Source organism: Maylandia zebra, linkage group LG10 (genome assembly GCF_041146795.1).
Source record: "Maylandia zebra isolate NMK-2024a linkage group LG10, Mzebra_GT3a, whole genome shotgun sequence".
Lineage (NCBI taxonomy): Eukaryota > Metazoa > Chordata > Actinopteri > Cichliformes > Cichlidae > Maylandia > Maylandia zebra.
This window is the reverse complement of record NC_135176.1, coordinates 15,818,240-15,824,843: the sequence shown is the minus strand read 5'-3', so window position 1 is coordinate 15,824,843 and position 6,604 is coordinate 15,818,240.

Here is a 6,604-nt window from a genome sequence, read left to right as displayed (position 1 = left end):
AGCCAAGCTGTATGCTCAGTGCTGTGTTGCTTGTTTGATCCTTTAATTTCTTCTTTTTTTGTCATTGTATCTCCTTTTCTCCATTTGTGTCATGCAGTGTTTCCCTTTCTTATTGAAATCGATTTGCAAATCTACAAATCCCAGCTGCAAGGTTGGGATTGTGCTAAGAGTTTTGTGTTATCTCTGCTATAAATCTGACCTAACAGATACGATTTTTGCCCCTGTAAAGATGTTGACAAGTTCATTAGCTTTTCTGCTGCTTTGTGAATGTGTGTTTGCATATATATATATATATATATATGTGTGTGTGTGTGTGTGGTTGTGGCAGGGCTTAGTGGTGTGTGTCTTTGTAACATTGCTAGGTCACCAAGTTTTTCAGCTGTATTTTTCATGCCTCTTTCAGCAGATCCTCCCCAGTTTCATTTGGCTGTTCGGGGTGCTCGAAATTGCCGTAATTGAAGATTGTGTCTGAATAAGTATAGAGTAATGCATATAAATAGAAATACAGAGAGAGCAATAGCTGAGAGGGGTGCTGGTAAAATGTGTCACCCTGCAAAATAAAAAATATAGAGCAGACAACTGGAACAGTCATAAACAAGTGTAGGCCTGTGTCTTTTTTTATTCTTCTGTTGGTGACCTGTGCTGTCATTCTGCATCAGGTCTTGCCTTGTCATCCGTTGTGTCATCTTCAGTGGATAAATGGTGTTATCCAGCAATAGCAATAACTATCATGACACACTGGTCTCTCCTTGGTCATTGCAGTTTTAGTAAACTGGAGCGCCTCAACTCAAGAGGGCTCAAGTTGCTTACTCATCATTAAATTCCATGTTTATTGTCTTTGCATGGGTTGATTTCTCTTGTGGGATCTAAAGGTTGCTATTTAAATTTGTGTTTTGTTTTGGAGGGGATTTTTCTGGGTGTATGCATGAGTGTGAATGTGTCATGCAGGGTAGTGAGTGTCTTTGTAGAAAGTTGATCCTAGTTACAAACAAGGAACAAATTAAGCTACAGCGGGCACTATTTTGTTTTTCTTCTTGCTGGTGTTTGTTTGGCCTCCTTTGCCTTCCTTCCGTCCTGTCATCTACTTCACATCCTGCACATGTTTTAACAGTATGGAAAGCTTAAAGAGAAAGCAACAGGTAACGAGACAAGAAAATGATTATGGACATTTTGCACTAACAAGCTAATATTAGTTCATGTAAAATAATTTAGAAACTTTAAAATAATAGATAAATAAAGCCTATTTTTTGTAGTTTATGCACAATCATTACTAAAGTACAATAATGCATACTTACTGAATTTTGTAGTATAAATATCAATTTCACTATTGGGTTTTTCATTTGCAATTACTAAATAAACATGGTATCGATCAAGTACTGTCATCAGTCAAAATGACGTCTGTCCCAAGCATTGCAAGAATTATTTCTTCCATTGACTCTTTAATTAGGATAAGTTATTTGCAGAAATTCTTAAAAATGCAAAAGTTTTCTGGAAGACTTCCAGAAGTTACTCTCATGTTAAGCTACATTAATCTAAAGGACTATTACGCTGAATCTGGTTAGATTCAGGTTTTCAGTTTACAGGGAAACGTGGAGCTGAATTGGCTCAGCCCTAACCCTAATTAACAAGAAAGGTAAATGATTGACAGACATTTGAGCATTGTCTTTGAGCCTAATCTAATGTGCACACACATTACTGATGAATTATTAAAAGGGACTGTTCTGAGGATCATTATCAACCTTGTGAACTATAAATTTTAAAAGGATAATGTTTGATCTTTTTATGTTTGCATATGCCAGATTACTTGAATAAGGCCATCGTGGCAAACATTTTTGTGTTGCCTCCTCTTTGACTCCAAAACACTGGCCCTGGATATTCAATCCCTGCACCTCTGTGTCCATCAAGTGTCTCACTCAGTGTCTGTGATGGGGCTACCAACTGATTCATGGAGGTTTGTGGATGTACTGTATGTACTGACTTTGTAAATAGTAAATAAATTATTGTAGATGAACACATATATATAGATCAGACTGTCCTGCCAAAGCCTACAGCACACCTCTTAACACTTGATCCTCTTAATTAATCGCTATCTACTCAGCATTACACACCCCACGCTGGCCACAGGATCAGAAAATGTTGAGTTCTAGTTGCTGAATTTAGTAGTGGTAAGACATTTTGAGGAATATTGTCAACTGTAGTCATAAAAAGGCATTCTTACATATTGTTATAGATGTTTAGGCTGCTCAAGTGAAGCAGCACTTCACATTTGGAGGAAAAAATAAGAAAAGAGCCTGTTTACTATTTCCTGTCTTTCATTATTCCCTCACAGGTACCACATCTCATTGGCAGGACAGTGTATAAATATATATTTTTGTTCTGAATGTTGTACCTCTGTTGTCAGTCTCTGAACTACACTGACTTCTCTCTGCAAAGGAACGGCAGCTTGGGTCACTTCATTGATCCACATAATTAGCTGATGGCGTCGGCCCTTCGTGACGCCGGGGCACGAGTTAGACTTTGCCCTCCTGTGGTTAGCAGTGGGGGAATCGAGGGGAAATTATTCTACATTTCGGAGCAGCTTCAACTGGGTGCTGGAGTGTTGGAGCTTAAAGCTACACATGAGAAAGGACAAAAATATGTGGTTGTTTGAGAACAGATACTGATGTTTTTAAAAGTCTGAACCTACAAACTTGTGAGAGAACGTGGTTTAACAGAGACAATCTCATAGTTATCTGTTGTTAGATTCCTCGATTTATAATCAGAGTATGAAACCAAATGATTCCATAATAATCCCAAACTGTTTTTAAATCGTTAAATCTCTCTTTCTCTCTCTTACTTTCTCTCTCTCTCTCACTCCTGTTAACTCGTCTCCTGTTTTTCTTTCTTTTATTGTGAATTTGTGCCTTTTTGTCATTTTATCTTCTAATAACACTACTGTACATTGGAGACATAAAGAACTAAATAAAAAGAAACAAAGCAACTGTACATAAGTTTGATGTGAATGCTTTTTTTAAAATTATTTTAATGGATGTCATCGGTGTGAGATTATTTAAACATGGAAGACAATGTATGTTTCCTAAATGCAAGGGAAAAGTGACAGACAGACAGACAGTCAAAAAACGGTTCAAATATAAGCTAAAAAATGAACATTGACTTGCCTTGGCAAAATAAATCAAAACAGTTGTTGAAATCATCAAATGTTAATTAAAGCTACAAAGTATGACTTTTGAATATTATTCTTTGGTGCCCCTGGTGGACCTATAAAACACACAGACAGCAGACACCACACACATACAGACACAAACACTGTAGGCAGGGTAGAATTAATCAGGCTTTTTGTGGCAAAGATTACTTTAAATCCTGATTATGAGGCAGAGGATGGGCTGGGGCTGAGAGCTGCTACATATTTTGTTAGATGGTGATGAAACTACACAGTGTATGGATGTTTGAGAGGGAATATTTGACTTTACTAATGAACCACTGAGGATATTTTAGCTTATCAGTAAAAAGAAAACTGAGCTTACTAGTTGAAATATGAATGAAAAATTTATTTTGGTTCTTGAATCTAAAGATCAGAAAGTATTAATCAAGTTTTATGTTGTGATTTTGTTTGTTTTAATCTTTGTGTCTGTTCTGTTGATAACCTTTCTTCTTTCTTCCTATAGATGGCTTATTTATATCATGCACAACCATCCTGCAAGACCACAAAAATAACAGAATGAATCCCCGTAATTAAAGCATTACGCAGTCAATAAAATCCTTATAAAGTAGCATTTTAATGTGTAATGCAGAGCACCTTTCACATTTCATACTGTTAAGAAAATGAAGGATTGTTTCATACAAAGCAGGCTTTAGTGAAGCAAATGCCATGTCAATAAACAGACATGTCTATTCATAAACACTTTCTCACTGGGTTGTTAACCAACCTGGGATAATAGCTTGATCCGATGTTACGCTTAAGTCCAGCGTGGGCTGTGTGTGGGAATTTGCACCCAGGAGGGGAGCAGCTGAGAACAAAGTGAGGAAACCAAAAACAGTATCAAACAGTCAAACCAGCCTCACCACAGGAAAACAGATTCCCTTTGGACATCTCTGTCATCTGTGCACACAGCGTCTACTGCTTTTCCGGATACCACAAGACAGACACACAGACAAAGGTAATGGTTTAGTTAGACAGAGGGATGCTTTTGTTCTCATAAGGCAAAACGATCTCAGTAACTTGTTTGCGTGGGGTTTTTTGTTTTTTGGGTTTTTGTTACAGCACACTAGCAGTTGGCAAGTATGAATATGGCACAACAATCTGTTTCTCTTGCAATCACTGGTCAATTTAAAATACCAAAGTTAGGACTTCGTTACTTTTTCAAGGAGGGGCTTATAATAAGGGTAAAGAAAACAGAAGTTAGTAACATTGTTATAAAGAACAAAAAACTTGTCAGTGAAAAACAACTAACTTAATTGATGCATAATTAAAATTAAATAATATCGATAACAAAAGTTGACACTAGAATAGAAGACTAAATTAAATAATTTCTGCCTTTTAAATTGTATTTTTTTTCTTCTTTGATAAAAATTTGCATATTGTCATAGCCTCGATTATTATATTGTGACAAGTTGTTATTGTGGTTAATATCTACACTGATATACGATGAAATTGACCTCACTAGCTAATTTGGCTAATGTTCTAAACAGTTAGCTAGGTAAGAAATTACATATTTTGCTGTGGATCTAAATTAAGAGCACAACAACAATAAAAGAGATAAAATGTAAAGACACTGGACTTACATATGTTATGTGGGTAGTCATATTGCCAGTTTAACAGTAGACTAATATCTATATCTATATGAACTACCATCAACTACTTTGCTAAAAGAGTGTTAGCCATAACAAATATGTTAGCGCGCAGCTTGTTGTGCACATTGTTGCCCCCAGGTGGCCAAATGAAATTCAGTTGAATTTAATTTTAATGTGTCCAATCACAGCCATCAGCAAGGGTTGGTGGTGAGGAAGAAACCCAGAAAAACAAATAATCTAAGCTATCATAACAAAGCCACAGTTATTAGACAATTTTGACACAAACAGGACAAGGTGTTGCTGTTACAGTCTAGTCACAAGTCCAGGACATTGTTGTTGTTTTCTTTACTTACTTTAAAACTAGTTCAAAGGCCAGAGCAGCCAACGGCAACAAATATGCATTGCACCCACTATTTATAATTAGCTTTAAAAAGTCAAATAATTTCTACAGCATTTTTGATAAAGTTTTATTTAAAATATGTCCAAAAATGACTCTCAAGTCTTCCTGTGTTTACATGTGATCTTCAGGGCACTGTCACTTTAACACGGCCGAGGCTAACCATGATTAGACGTGATTAAAAAGCAATTTGAGAAATGACTCCGGGGCATCCCTGTCAGGTTTGGCTTTGTCTGTTTAGTTATTTTTGCCCGGCTCTGGTCTATGCTCCCAGCAAACTGAATGTAGTAAGGATAAAGCGTATGGCATTTCTATTTGCTTACATTTTTCCCAAGCCTGTGCGTATGTGTGCCTACAGGGGAGAAAATGAACACCGGCAGGGGTGGAACAGACAAGTGCAGGTAAGACCAGCACAATTCTGTCTTTGTCTCCTAATGTAAATGAAAGGATACAAAGTAGGTAGGAACAAAGTCAGAGATGGAAATAAATGTGAGGGAAAGCACAGATCACATGTAGAGATAGTAAAACAAAAGAAAGTAACCCTCCCAGCTTGCATTTCATAATCAGTTTCATAATCTTTATAAGTAACTTGTGGCTGCTGGATCTGAGTATTAATAGATCTGCGAGAAAACTTAAATAGTATTCTATTCATCATTTCTGACCAGTGGGCCCCTTGATTATCTACTTAACACCTCTGCTTGCTAAAGAATTTGCCCTAAGTCTTTGCATGTGACACTGTTACATGAACTGAAAGGGAGGATTGGGACACCAAGGATTATAAATACTTTTCTTTATTCCTGTCCCCATTTCTTCGTATTTTCCACAGGCATCCAAATATTTTATTATTTTTGCTTTACAGCCATTAATAAACCATTCAGCTACATACACTTATTCAGTAACACACAACAATCAGCATGTTATTTTTTAGAATTTAATAGCAAATTGAGTTTCACTTTTAGCTTCAGAAAAGTAAAAACTTGTTTGTCTAGTTCAGGATCATTTTAAGTCCTGTGTAAGGAAATATCCAGTGGTTTCTAATCGAGTCGTTTTGCAAAGAAAAGTGTTTTAGTGGCTAATTAGATGTTAAAATTTTAGGAATTAAATAATTATCTCACTTTTTAAATCTTTAATCCATTTAAGTATTAGGCAAAAAGCGCCGCAGCTGCAGATTGCTTAATGATTGCTTAATTTGCTCCACATCTATTAGGTGTGCTGTAACACTTGATAATCAGAATGATTTGCGTTTTTGTCATAAAACTGTGTGTCAGTCTAAAGCTGCTTGTAACTCCTCTCCGACCTCTATCCAGTTTACAAAGATAACCTTTTGTCTATATAATAAGAGCCCAGATTTACGCCAGAAGAAGCCAAAGCTGATATTTTCTCTCGTCACCAGTGCATGGGTGTAATTGTGGGTCA